The sequence below is a fragment of the Micropterus salmoides genome, unplaced genomic scaffold, assembly GCF_014851395.1.
Source record: "Micropterus salmoides isolate LMB-PRFRI ecotype aquatic unplaced genomic scaffold, ASM1485139v1 Ms_hic_scaffold_1580, whole genome shotgun sequence".
Classification (NCBI taxonomy): domain Eukaryota; kingdom Metazoa; phylum Chordata; class Actinopteri; order Centrarchiformes; family Centrarchidae; genus Micropterus; species Micropterus salmoides.
The window spans coordinates 23,213-37,503 of NW_024040686.1; the positions used below are offsets into that span (position 1 = coordinate 23,213).

At 47.3% G+C, this 14,291-nt stretch overlaps 10 non-coding genes across 10 annotated transcripts; all 10 read right to left on the minus strand.

The window, feature by feature from the left end:
* Window positions 1-68: 68 nt before the first annotated feature.
* On the minus strand, window positions 69-142 carry trnat-agu. Its single transcript has one exon. It is a non-coding gene; the product is annotated as a tRNA-Thr (tRNA).
* Window positions 143-1,038: 896 nt separating this feature from the next.
* Window positions 1,039-1,111, minus strand: trnat-cgu. Its single transcript has one exon. It is a non-coding gene; the product is annotated as a tRNA-Thr (tRNA).
* A 2,093-nt stretch (window positions 1,112-3,204) lies between these two features.
* Window positions 3,205-3,278, minus strand: trnat-agu. The gene has a single exon. It is a non-coding gene; the product is annotated as a tRNA-Thr (tRNA).
* An 896-nt stretch (window positions 3,279-4,174) lies between these two features.
* Window positions 4,175-4,247, minus strand: trnat-cgu. The gene has a single exon. It is a non-coding gene; the product is annotated as a tRNA-Thr (tRNA).
* A 2,093-nt stretch (window positions 4,248-6,340) lies between these two features.
* trnat-agu lies at window positions 6,341-6,414 on the minus strand. The gene has a single exon. It is a non-coding gene; the product is annotated as a tRNA-Thr (tRNA).
* An 896-nt stretch (window positions 6,415-7,310) lies between these two features.
* Window positions 7,311-7,383, minus strand: trnat-cgu. Its single transcript has one exon. It is a non-coding gene; the product is annotated as a tRNA-Thr (tRNA).
* A 2,093-nt stretch (window positions 7,384-9,476) lies between these two features.
* On the minus strand, window positions 9,477-9,550 carry trnat-agu. Its single transcript has one exon. It is a non-coding gene; the product is annotated as a tRNA-Thr (tRNA).
* An 896-nt stretch (window positions 9,551-10,446) lies between these two features.
* trnat-cgu lies at window positions 10,447-10,519 on the minus strand. Its single transcript has one exon. It is a non-coding gene; the product is annotated as a tRNA-Thr (tRNA).
* Window positions 10,520-12,608: 2,089 nt separating this feature from the next.
* On the minus strand, window positions 12,609-12,682 carry trnat-agu. Its single transcript has one exon. It is a non-coding gene; the product is annotated as a tRNA-Thr (tRNA).
* Window positions 12,683-13,577: 895 nt separating this feature from the next.
* trnat-cgu lies at window positions 13,578-13,650 on the minus strand. The gene has a single exon. It is a non-coding gene; the product is annotated as a tRNA-Thr (tRNA).
* Between the last annotated feature and the right edge of the window lie 641 nt (window positions 13,651-14,291).

Here is a 14,291-nt window from a genome sequence, read left to right on the forward strand (position 1 = left end):
AAGGATTTGAATCCACGTCTTCTCTGTTACCAAACAAGATGATGCCCATGTAGGGGACAGTAACCATAAGGCTCCGCTGGGATTTGAACCCAGGATCTCCTGTTTACTAGACAGGCACTTTAACCAACTAAGCCACAGAGCCTGCATAATTGCTGTTTTCCTTAAAAATAAAGATGACTGAGCCTTTATAGAGTTGATTTACCAGCTTCTAAACCAGCAGAGCTACCAGTACTTTCGGAGCTGCATAAGATCAGAAGTTCACTAGTCGAAGTTCCTGGTGAAATGCAAAGACAAGTTTGAATGAACTTCTCAGACATTCTTGCTAATCTAGTATACATATAGAGAGGCTCTATATGTGGCTCAACACAGAAGGGCCAACTCCTCATGTCAAGACTCTGCAGTCTTCTTACATCTGAAGGACAGAGGACACTCGTTTGAGGACCACCAGGTGCACATTTTAGACAGGGAAGATGGATGGTTTGAAAGAGGTGTCAAGGAAGCCATCTACACCCGGGTCGAGAAGCCGTCATTGAACCGAGGAGGGGGTCTACGCCACCACTTATCCCCCACTTACAATGCTGTCCTTTCATCTCTTCCCAGGAAACTCAACAAACGTAACCTATTGGCCTCAGGTGAAGATACCAAGGATGGTCGTTCAGTCTCGGCCACCGGTAGTCCTAACGACTGTAACGACTGTCGTCACAGCAACCAGGAACACTAACGAACCAGCGGTATCGATGACCCTGGCCAACGACCCCACTGAGGTTAAATAGGTGAGTTTCCCTGCCAGTCAGTCAGAACTGAAGAAGTCCTTTGGATGAGGGACGAAACGTCTTCCAATATGTTCAACCAAGTGCAGTTGCCCTTGATTTTAACCTTCGTTGGATAGTATACATATAGATTTACACAGCAAACACATACTATGCAGTGAGAAAGGGTGAAACACTCAGTTTTTCATCATATGAATAACATCTAAGCAGGGGATCCTCACTACATAACAGATTAAACATTGCAGACATTAAGAATTCTGTAACGACAAGGCACTGCTGGGAGTTGAACCCAGGCTCTCCTGTTTACGAGACAGGCGCTTTAACCACTAAGCTACAGCGCCTCGGCCTTGCCTTGTGGCCAGACAGATGTTGAGTGAGGAACTTACGGCGCTGCCGGCAACGCGTGAGTTGAACATTTTCAACTTGAGCAAGAAGGTCACATGATGCTGAGCCGCGATAGCCTATCAGCGTTGAGATTGTCCGGACGTTGCCGACGGCCTCAGAGCGTTGTGTGGAGAGGACCAGGCAGAGCGGGGGATTGAAACTCTGCTGGCCGGCGGAGAGCTGCTAAACTTGGGGGAGAAGAGCCGGGAGCAGCGCTGCAGCTTTTGGACAAATAAACACCTGTAGTCCGTCTGGTTTATGCTATGAGAACTACGCCGTTTGCTCGCGGGAGGAGCTCAGAGTTACCTGCTTTTATTAAATTAGCTGTTTACTTTAGTTTTTGGGATTACAATGTTGATTTATCTTCACTCGAGCTTCTCAGCAGCTAGCTTCCGCGCACGTCCGGTCCCACTGTTGTTGTTAGCGTCGGTTGGCACCCAGAGCTCTGTTGGACTACTACTTCATATTTATATCAAAACCGGACAAATCTGGACATTACTTGGAGAAAAGAAAGCGAGGAAGTTGAAGTACCTGGTGAGTTCAGAAAATATGTGTCTGTAACTTTATACCAGCTATCGTTGTACTTTACTGTGAACAAGTTAGCATAGCGTAGCCCTGATCAATCCAAACTACATTCAGAAAACAAACAATTTAGAAGTTGTTGTCATGCTGACTTGTTGACAGAAGTGACAAAGCATGAATTTATATGTTTAACAAATCGGCATCATATTGTAGTTATTTCAGCATCAGTTTGATCCGTTTAATGTCATTTAATCACAGCAAAATGTTAACTTTGGATTCATACAGCTGTAGTAGCTGCCACCTAGTGGTGAGCGTGCAGATTGCAACCAAATGATTACCACTCGCCTCACCCTCTACTTCCAAGCGTTGTGGGAGAAACTATGGGTGCCGCGGAACTCGCCAAGCTCCTCTCTAGAGCCAGTGTCCATTCTGGGCTACTGTATAAAGACGGCGGACTCTGTGGAAGACGAGGCGCTCCCTCTGTAGATATAACGGGCTCATAACAAAAACCAACAGATTCTTATTTTAGGTGATTATACGTTAATACAGACTACATTTTACTTCTGCCAATCTCTCTCACAAACATCACATCTGTAGCAGCAAGGCACTGCTGGGAGTTGAACCCAGGATCTGCTGTTTACAAAGGTTCAGTGTGTAGTATTTAGTGGCATCTAGTGGTGAGGGTTGTGAAATGCAATAAACGACTCAGTCACCGCTCCCGCCTCCCTCTCCAGGAGACGCTACGGTGGCCGACAAGCTCTGTCGGCTCCTGGGCTAAATAATACGTGTGGTCCTCCATTTGTCCAAATTTCCCTTCCGGCAACCGGCAAACCCAAACTTGTCCATGGGATTGCCAGTCAGAGAAGCATGATTCGTCACTCCAGAGAACACGACTCCTCTGCTCTAGTATCCAGTGGCGGCGTGCTTTACACCTCTGCATCCGACGCTTTGCATTGCACTTGGTGATGTAAGGCTTGGATGCAGCTGCTCGGCCATGGAAACCCATTCCATGAAGCGCTCTACGCACTGTTCTTGAGCTAATCCCGAGGCTGCAGTTTCAGGAACCCCGCAATCCTGCGATCGCAGTTCTAGGACCGTAGTTCTTTTGCGATAGCGCCATCTAGTCGAGCGGTGGTGGTAATGCACAGCAACATGAAGGAGGTTAACCCTGTCTGTAGGTTTCTGTAGTGTTAACCGGTTGACATGCATATGATGAATAACCTAGGTTTAGGCAAACACCCTGTGATGGTTGTGGTAAGGGGAATTGGCTTTGGGGGGCTTTCAAGAGTAACACTGCTAGCTAGCTAGCGCAAAGTAAACAAGGGTCGCTGTCCTGAAACTGCATCCTCCGGTACTGCAGCTACAAACTACTCGGTCAGGGCTTCTGGTTTGCACCCAGATGGTGCGGGTGTGGGACAAGGTGGTGTAGTTGCTCCTTCTGTCTTTATTCCGAGGGAAGAAAGGATTTGAATCCACGTCTTCTCTGTTACCAAACAAGATGATGCCCATGTAGGGGACAGTAACCATAAGGCTCCGCTGGGATTTGAACCCAGGATCTCCTGTTTACTAGACAGGCACTTTAACCAACTAAGCCACAGAGCCTGCATAATTGCTGTTTTCCTTAAAAATAAAGATGACTGAGCCTTTATAGAGTTGATTTACCAGCTTCTAAACCAGCAGAGCTACCAGTACTTTCGGAGCTGCATAAGATCAGAAGTTCACTAGTCGAAGTTCCTGGTGAAATGCAAAGACAAGTTTGAATGAACTTCTCAGACATTCTTGCTAATCTAGTATACATATAGAGAGGCTCTATATGTGGCTCAACACAGAAGGGCCAACTCCTCATGTCAAGACTCTGCAGTCTTCTTACATCTGAAGGACAGAGGACACTCGTTTGAGGACCACCAGGTGCACATTTTAGACAGGGAAGATGGATGGTTTGAAAGAGGTGTCAAGGAAGCCATCTACACCCGGGTCGAGAAGCCGTCATTGAACCGAGGAGGGGGTCTACGCCACCACTTATCCCCCACTTACAATGCTGTCCTTTCATCTCTTCCCAGGAAACTCAACAAACGTAACCTATTGGCCTCAGGTGAAGATACCAACGATGGTCGTTCAGTCTCGGCCACCGGTAGTCCTAACGACTGTAACGACTGTCGTCACAGCAACCAGGAACACTAACGAACCAGCGGTATCGATGACCCTGGCCAACGACCCCACTGAGGTTAAATAGGTGAGTTTCCCTGCCAGTCAGTCAGAACTGAAGAAGTCCTTTGGATGAGGGACGAAACGTCTTCCAATATGTTCAACCAAGTGCAGTTGCCCTTGATTTTAACCTTCGTTGGATAGTATACATATAGATTTACACAGCAAACACATACTATGCAGTGAGAAAGGGTGAAACACTCAGTTTTTCATCATATGAATAACATCTAAGCAGGGGATCCTCACTACATAACAGATTAAACATTGCAGACATTAAGAATTCTGTAACGACAAGGCACTGCTGGGAGTTGAACCCAGGCTCTCCTGTTTACGAGACAGGCGCTTTAACCACTAAGCTACAGCGCCTCGGCCTTGCCTTGTGGCCAGACAGATGTTGAGTGAGGAACTTACGGCGCTGCCGGCAACGCGTGAGTTGAACATTTTCAACTTGAGCAAGAAGGTCACATGATGCTGAGCCGCGATAGCCTATCAGCGTTGAGATTGTCCGGACGTTGCCGACGGCCTCAGAGCGTTGTGTGGAGAGGACCAGGCAGAGCGGGGGATTGAAACTCTGCTGGCCGGCGGAGAGCTGCTAAACTTGGGGGAGAAGAGCCGGGAGCAGCGCTGCAGCTTTTGGACAAATAAACACCTGTAGTCCGTCTGGTTTATGCTATGAGAACTACGCCGTTTGCTCGCGGGAGGAGCTCAGAGTTACCTGCTTTTATTAAATTAGCTGTTTACTTTAGTTTTTGGGATTACAATGTTGATTTATCTTCACTCGAGCTTCTCAGCAGCTAGCTTCCGCGCACGTCCGGTCCCACTGTTGTTGTTAGCGTCGGTTGGCACCCAGAGCTCTGTTGGACTACTACTTCATATTTATATCAAAACCGGACAAATCTGGACATTACTTGGAGAAAAGAAAGCGAGGAAGTTGAAGTACCTGGTGAGTTCAGAAAATATGTGTCTGTAACTTTATACCAGCTATCGTTGTACTTTACTGTGAACAAGTTAGCATAGCGTAGCCCTGATCAATCCAAACTACATTCAGAAAACAAACAATTTAGAAGTTGTTGTCATGCTGACTTGTTGACAGAAGTGACAAAGCATGAATTTATATGTTTAACAAATCGGCATCATATTGTAGTTATTTCAGCATCAGTTTGATCCGTTTAATGTCATTTAATCACAGCAAAATGTTAACTTTGGATTCATACAGCTGTAGTAGCTGCCACCTAGTGGTGAGCGTGCAGATTGCAACCAAATGATTACCACTCGCCTCACCCTCTACTTCCAAGCGTTGTGGGAGAAACTATGGGTGCCGCGGAACTCGCCAAGCTCCTCTCTAGAGCCAGTGTCCATTCTGGGCTACTGTATAAAGACGGCGGACTCTGTGGAAGACGAGGCGCTCCCTCTGTAGATATAACGGGCTCATAACAAAAACCAACAGATTCTTATTTTAGGTGATTATACGTTAATACAGACTACATTTTACTTCTGCCAATCTCTCTCACAAACATCACATCTGTAGCAGCAAGGCACTGCTGGGAGTTGAACCCAGGATCTGCTGTTTACAAAGGTTCAGTGTGTAGTATTTAGTGGCATCTAGTGGTGAGGGTTGTGAAATGCAATAAACGACTCAGTCACCGCTCCCGCCTCCCTCTCCAGGAGACGCTACGGTGGCCGACAAGCTCTGTCGGCTCCTGGGCTAAATAATACGTGTGGTCCTCCATTTGTCCAAATTTCCCTTCCGGCAACCGGCAAACCCAAACTTGTCCATGGGATTGCCAGTCAGAGAAGCATGATTCGTCACTCCAGAGAACACGACTCCTCTGCTCTAGTATCCAGTGGCGGCGTGCTTTACACCTCTGCATCCGACGCTTTGCATTGCACTTGGTGATGTAAGGCTTGGATGCAGCTGCTCGGCCATGGAAACCCATTCCATGAAGCGCTCTACGCACTGTTCTTGAGCTAATCCCGAGGCTGCAGTTTCAGGAACCCCGCAATCCTGCGATCGCAGTTCTAGGACCGTAGTTCTTTTGCGATAGCGCCATCTAGTCGAGCGGTGGTGGTAATGCACAGCAACATGAAGGAGGTTAACCCTGTCTGTAGGTTTCTGTAGTGTTAACCGGTTGACATGCATATGATGAATAACCTAGGTTTAGGCAAACACCCTGTGATGGTTGTGGTAAGGGGAATTGGCTTTGGGGGGCTTTCAAGAGTAACACTGCTAGCTAGCTAGCGCAAAGTAAACAAGGGTCGCTGTCCTGAAACTGCATCCTCCGGTACTGCAGCTACAAACTACTCGGTCAGGGCTTCTGGTTTGCACCCAGATGGTGCGGGTGTGGGACAAGGTGGTGTAGTTGCTCCTTCTGTCTTTATTCCGAGGGAAGAAAGGATTTGAATCCACGTCTTCTCTGTTACCAAACAAGATGATGCCCATGTAGGGGACAGTAACCATAAGGCTCCGCTGGGATTTGAACCCAGGATCTCCTGTTTACTAGACAGGCACTTTAACCAACTAAGCCACAGAGCCTGCATAATTGCTGTTTTCCTTAAAAATAAAGATGACTGAGCCTTTATAGAGTTGATTTACCAGCTTCTAAACCAGCAGAGCTACCAGTACTTTCGGAGCTGCATAAGATCAGAAGTTCACTAGTCGAAGTTCCTGGTGAAATGCAAAGACAAGTTTGAATGAACTTCTCAGACATTCTTGCTAATCTAGTATACATATAGAGAGGCTCTATATGTGGCTCAACACAGAAGGGCCAACTCCTCATGTCAAGACTCTGCAGTCTTCTTACATCTGAAGGACAGAGGACACTCGTTTGAGGACCACCAGGTGCACATTTTAGACAGGGAAGATGGATGGTTTGAAAGAGGTGTCAAGGAAGCCATCTACACCCGGGTCGAGAAGCCGTCATTGAACCGAGGAGGGGGTCTACGCCACCACTTATCCCCCACTTACAATGCTGTCCTTTCATCTCTTCCCAGGAAACTCAACAAACGTAACCTATTGGCCTCAGGTGAAGATACCAACGATGGTCGTTCAGTCTCGGCCACCGGTAGTCCTAACGACTGTAACGACTGTCGTCACAGCAACCAGGAACACTAACGAACCAGCGGTATCGATGACCCTGGCCAACGACCCCACTGAGGTTAAATAGGTGAGTTTCCCTGCCAGTCAGTCAGAACTGAAGAAGTCCTTTGGATGAGGGACGAAACGTCTTCCAATATGTTCAACCAAGTGCAGTTGCCCTTGATTTTAACCTTCGTTGGATAGTATACATATAGATTTACACAGCAAACACATACTATGCAGTGAGAAAGGGTGAAACACTCAGTTTTTCATCATATGAATAACATCTAAGCAGGGGATCCTCACTACATAACAGATTAAACATTGCAGACATTAAGAATTCTGTAACGACAAGGCACTGCTGGGAGTTGAACCCAGGCTCTCCTGTTTACGAGACAGGCGCTTTAACCACTAAGCTACAGCGCCTCGGCCTTGCCTTGTGGCCAGACAGATGTTGAGTGAGGAACTTACGGCGCTGCCGGCAACGCGTGAGTTGAACATTTTCAACTTGAGCAAGAAGGTCACATGATGCTGAGCCGCGATAGCCTATCAGCGTTGAGATTGTCCGGACGTTGCCGACGGCCTCAGAGCGTTGTGTGGAGAGGACCAGGCAGAGCGGGGGATTGAAACTCTGCTGGCCGGCGGAGAGCTGCTAAACTTGGGGGAGAAGAGCCGGGAGCAGCGCTGCAGCTTTTGGACAAATAAACACCTGTAGTCCGTCTGGTTTATGCTATGAGAACTACGCCGTTTGCTCGCGGGAGGAGCTCAGAGTTACCTGCTTTTATTAAATTAGCTGTTTACTTTAGTTTTTGGGATTACAATGTTGATTTATCTTCACTCGAGCTTCTCAGCAGCTAGCTTCCGCGCACGTCCGGTCCCACTGTTGTTGTTAGCGTCGGTTGGCACCCAGAGCTCTGTTGGACTACTACTTCATATTTATATCAAAACCGGACAAATCTGGACATTACTTGGAGAAAAGAAAGCGAGGAAGTTGAAGTACCTGGTGAGTTCAGAAAATATGTGTCTGTAACTTTATACCAGCTATCGTTGTACTTTACTGTGAACAAGTTAGCATAGCGTAGCCCTGATCAATCCAAACTACATTCAGAAAACAAACAATTTAGAAGTTGTTGTCATGCTGACTTGTTGACAGAAGTGACAAAGCATGAATTTATATGTTTAACAAATCGGCATCATATTGTAGTTATTTCAGCATCAGTTTGATCCGTTTAATGTCATTTAATCACAGCAAAATGTTAACTTTGGATTCATACAGCTGTAGTAGCTGCCACCTAGTGGTGAGCGTGCAGATTGCAACCAAATGATTACCACTCGCCTCACCCTCTACTTCCAAGCGTTGTGGGAGAAACTATGGGTGCCGCGGAACTCGCCAAGCTCCTCTCTAGAGCCAGTGTCCATTCTGGGCTACTGTATAAAGACGGCGGACTCTGTGGAAGACGAGGCGCTCCCTCTGTAGATATAACGGGCTCATAACAAAAACCAACAGATTCTTATTTTAGGTGATTATACGTTAATACAGACTACATTTTACTTCTGCCAATCTCTCTCACAAACATCACATCTGTAGCAGCAAGGCACTGCTGGGAGTTGAACCCAGGATCTGCTGTTTACAAAGGTTCAGTGTGTAGTATTTAGTGGCATCTAGTGGTGAGGGTTGTGAAATGCAATAAACGACTCAGTCACCGCTCCCGCCTCCCTCTCCAGGAGACGCTACGGTGGCCGACAAGCTCTGTCGGCTCCTGGGCTAAATAATACGTGTGGTCCTCCATTTGTCCAAATTTCCCTTCCGGCAACCGGCAAACCCAAACTTGTCCATGGGATTGCCAGTCAGAGAAGCATGATTCGTCACTCCAGAGAACACGACTCCTCTGCTCTAGTATCCAGTGGCGGCGTGCTTTACACCTCTGCATCCGACGCTTTGCATTGCACTTGGTGATGTAAGGCTTGGATGCAGCTGCTCGGCCATGGAAACCCATTCCATGAAGCGCTCTACGCACTGTTCTTGAGCTAATCCCGAGGCTGCAGTTTCAGGAACCCCGCAATCCTGCGATCGCAGTTCTAGGACCGTAGTTCTTTTGCGATAGCGCCATCTAGTCGAGCGGTGGTGGTAATGCACAGCAACATGAAGGAGGTTAACCCTGTCTGTAGGTTTCTGTAGTGTTAACCGGTTGACATGCATATGATGAATAACCTAGGTTTAGGCAAACACCCTGTGATGGTTGTGGTAAGGGGAATTGGCTTTGGGGGGCTTTCAAGAGTAACACTGCTAGCTAGCTAGCGCAAAGTAAACAAGGGTCGCTGTCCTGAAACTGCATCCTCCGGTACTGCAGCTACAAACTACTCGGTCAGGGCTTCTGGTTTGCACCCAGATGGTGCGGGTGTGGGACAAGGTGGTGTAGTTGCTCCTTCTGTCTTTATTCCGAGGGAAGAAAGGATTTGAATCCACGTCTTCTCTGTTACCAAACAAGATGATGCCCATGTAGGGGACAGTAACCATAAGGCTCCGCTGGGATTTGAACCCAGGATCTCCTGTTTACTAGACAGGCACTTTAACCAACTAAGCCACAGAGCCTGCATAATTGCTGTTTTCCTTAAAAATAAAGATGACTGAGCCTTTATAGAGTTGATTTACCAGCTTCTAAACCAGCAGAGCTACCAGTACTTTCGGAGCTGCATAAGATCAGAAGTTCACTAGTCGAAGTTCCTGGTGAAATGCAAAGACAAGTTTGAATGAACTTCTCAGACATTCTTGCTAATCTAGTATACATATAGAGAGGCTCTATATGTGGCTCAACACAGAAGGGCCAACTCCTCATGTCAAGACTCTGCAGTCTTCTTACATCTGAAGGACAGAGGACACTCGTTTGAGGACCACCAGGTGCACATTTTAGACAGGGAAGATGGATGGTTTGAAAGAGGTGTCAAGGAAGCCATCTACACCCGGGTCGAGAAGCCGTCATTGAACCGAGGAGGGGGTCTACGCCACCACTTATCCCCCACTTACAATGCTGTCCTTTCATCTCTTCCCAGGAAACTCAACAAACGTAACCTATTGGCCTCAGGTGAAGATACCAAGGATGGTCGTTCAGTCTCGGCCACCGGTAGTCCTAACGACTGTAACGACTGTCGTCACAGCAACCAGGAACACTAACGAACCAGCGGTATCGATGACCCTGGCCAACGACCCCACTGAGGTTAAATAGGTGAGTTTCCCTGCCAGTCAGTCAGAACTGAAGAAGTCCTTTGGATGAGGGACGAAACGTCTTCCAATATGTTCAACCAAGTGCAGTTGCCCTTGATTTTAACCTTCGTTGGATAGTATACATATAGATTTACACAGCAAACACATACTATGCAGTGAGAAAGGGTGAAACACTCAGTTTTTCATCATATGAATAACATCTAAGCAGGGGATCCTCACTACATAACAGATTAAACATTGCAGACATTAAGAATTCTGTAACGACAAGGCACTGCTGGGAGTTGAACCCAGGCTCTCCTGTTTACGAGACAGGCGCTTTAACCACTAAGCTACAGCGCCTCGGCCTTGCCTTGTGGCCAGACAGATGTTGAGTGAGGAACTTACGGCGCTGCCGGCAACGCGTGAGTTGAACATTTTCAACTTGAGCAAGAAGGTCACATGATGCTGAGCCGCGATAGCCTATCAGCGTTGAGATTGTCCGGACGTTGCCGACGGCCTCAGAGCGTTGTGTGGAGAGGACCAGGCAGAGCGGGGGATTGAAACTCTGCTGGCCGGCGGAGAGCTGCTAAACTTGGGGGAGAAGAGCCGGGAGCAGCGCTGCAGCTTTTGGACAAATAAACACCTGTAGTCCGTCTGGTTTATGCTATGAGAACTACGCCGTTTGCTCGCGGGAGGAGCTCAGAGTTACCTGCTTTTATTAAATTAGCTGTTTACTTTAGTTTTTGGGATTACAATGTTGATTTATCTTCACTCGAGCTTCTCAGCAGCTAGCTTCCGCGCACGTCCGGTCCCACTGTTGTTGTTAGCGTCGGTTGGCACCCAGAGCTCTGTTGGACTACTACTTCATATTTATATCAAAACCGGACAAATCTGGACATTACTTGGAGAAAAGAAAGCGAGGAAGTTGAAGTACCTGGTGAGTTCAGAAAATATGTGTCTGTAACTTTATACCAGCTATCGTTGTACTTTACTGTGAACAAGTTAGCATAGCGTAGCCCTGATCAATCCAAACTACATTCAGAAAACAAACAATTTAGAAGTTGTTGTCATGCTGACTTGTTGACAGAAGTGACAAAGCATGAATTTATATGTTTAACAAATCGGCATCATATTGTAGTTATTTCAGCATCAGTTTGATCCGTTTAATGTCATTTAATCACAGCAAAATGTTAACTTTGGATTCATACAGCTGTAGTAGCTGCCACCTAGTGGTGAGCGTGCAGATTGCAACCAAATGATTACCACTCGCCTCACCCTCTACTTCCAAGCGTTGTGGGAGAAACTATGGGTGCCGCGGAACTCGCCAAGCTCCTCTCTAGAGCCAGTGTCCATTCTGGGCTACTGTATAAAGACGGCGGACTCTGTGGAAGACGAGGCGCTCCCTCTGTAGATATAACGGGCTCATAACAAAAACCAACAGATTCTTATTTTAGGTGATTATACGTTAATACAGACTACATTTTACTTCTGCCAATCTCTCTCACAAACATCACATCTGTAGCAGCAAGGCACTGCTGGGAGTTGAACCCAGGATCTGCTGTTTACAAAGGTTCAGTGTGTATTTAGTGGCATCTAGTGGTGAGGGTTGTGAAATGCAATAAACGACTCAGTCACCGCTCCCGCCTCCCTCTCCAGGAGACGCTACGGTGGCCGACAAGCTCTGTCGGCTCCTGGGCTAAATAATACGTGTGGTCCTCCATTTGTCCAAATTTCCCTTCCGGCAACCGGCAAACCCAAACTTGTCCATGGGATTGCCAGTCAGAGAAGCATGATTCGTCACTCCAGAGAACACGACTCCTCTGCTCTAGTATCCAGTGGCGGCGTGCTTTACACCTCTGCATCCGACGCTTTGCATTGCACTTGGTGATGTAAGGCTTGGATGCAGCTGCTCGGCCATGGAAACCCATTCCATGAAGCGCTCTACGCACTGTTCTTGAGCTAATCCCGAGGCTGCAGTTTCAGGAACCCCGCAATCCTGCGATCGCAGTTCTAGGACCGTAGTTCTTTTGCGATAGCGCCATCTAGTCGAGCGGTGGTGGTAATGCACAGCAACATGAAGGAGGTTAACCCTGTCTGTAGGTTTCTGTAGTGTTAACCGGTTGACATGCATATGATGAATAACCTAGGTTTAGGCAAACACCCTGTGATGGTTGTGGTAAGGGGAATTGGCTTTGGGGGGCTTTCAAGAGTAACACTGCTAGCTAGCTCGCGCAAAGTAAACAAGGGTCGCTGTCCTGAAACTGCATCCTCCGGTACTGCAGCTACAAACTACTCGGTCAGGGCTTCTGGTTTGCACCCAGATGGTGCGGTGTGGGACAAGGTGGTGTAGTTGCTCCTTCTGTCTTTATTCCGAGGGAAGAAAGGATTTGAATCCACGTCTTCTCTGTTACCAAACAAGATGATGCCCATGTAGGGGACAGTAACCATAAGGCTCCGCTGGGATTTGAACCCAGGATCTCCTGTTTACTAGACAGGCACTTTAACCAACTAAGCCACAGAGCCTGCATAATTGCTTTTTCCTTAAAAATAAAGATGACTGAGCCTTTATAGAGTTGATTTACCAGCTTCTAAACCAGCAGAGCTACCAGTACTTTCGGAGCTGCATAAGATCAGAAGTTCACTAGTCGAAGTTCCTGGTGAAATGCAAAGACAAGTTTGAATGAACTTCTCAGACATTCTTGCTAATCTAGTATACATATAGAGAGGCTCTATATGTGGCTCAACACAGAAGGGCCAACTCCTCATGTCAAGACTCTGCAGTCTTCTTACATCTGAAGGACAGAGGACACTCGTTTGAGGACCACCAGGTGCACATTTTAGACAGGGAAGATGGATGGTTTGAAAGAGGTGTCAAGGAAGCCATCTACACCCGGGTCGAGAAGCCGTCATTGAACGAGGAGGGGGTCTACGCCACCACTTATCCCCCACTTACAATGCTGTCCTTTCATCTCTTCCCAGGAAACTCAACAAACGTAACCTATTGGCCTCAGGTGAAGATACCAAGGATGGTCGTTCAGTCTCGGCCACCGGTAGTCCTAACGACTGTAACGACTGTCGTCACAGCAACCAGGAACACTAACGAACCAGCGGTATCGATGACCCTGGCCAACGACCCCACTGAGGTTAAATAGGTGAGTTTCCCTGCCAGTCAGTCAGAACTGAAGAAGTCCTTTGGATGAGGGACGAAACGTCTTCCAATATGTTCAACCAAGTGCAGTTGCCCTTGATTTTAACCTTCGTTGGATAGTATACATATAGATTTACACAGCAAACACATACTATGCAGTGAGAAAGGGTGAAACACTCAGTTTTTTCATCATATGAATAACATCTAAGCAGGGGATCCTCACTACATAACAGATTAAACATTGCAGACATTAAGAATTCTGTAACGACAAGGCACTGCTGGGAGTTGAACCCAGGCTCTCCTGTTTACGAGACAGGCGCTTTAACCACTAAGCTACAGCGCCTCGGCCTTGCCTTGTGGCCAGACAGATGTTGAGTGAGGAACTTACGGCGCGCCGGCAACGCGTGAGTTGAACATTTTCAACTTGAGCAAGAAGGTCACATGATGCTGAGCCGCGATAGCCTATCAGCGTTGAGATTGTCCGGACGTTGCCGACGGCCTCAGAGCGTTGTGTGGAGAGGACCAGGCAGAGCGGGGGATTGAAACTCTGCTGGCCGGCGGAGAGCTGCTAAACTTGGGGGAGAAGAGCCGGGAGCGCGTGCAGCTTTTGGACAAATAAACACCTGTAGTCCGTCTGGTTTATGCTATGAGAACTACGCCGTTTGCTCGCGGGAGGAGCTCAGAGTTACCTGTTTATTAAATTAGCTTTTACTTTAGTTTTTGGGATTACATGTTGATTTATCTTCACTCGAGCTTCTCAGCAGCTAGCTTCCGTGCACGTCCGGTCCCACTGTTGTTGTTAGCGTCGGTTGGCACCCAGAGCTCTGTTGGATACTACTTATATTTATATCAAAACCGGACAAATCTGGACATTACTTGGAGAAAAGAAGCGAGGAAGTTGAAGTACCTGGTGAGTTCAGAAAATATGTGTCTGTAACTTTATACCAGCTATCGTTGTACTTTACTGTGAACAAGTTAGCATAG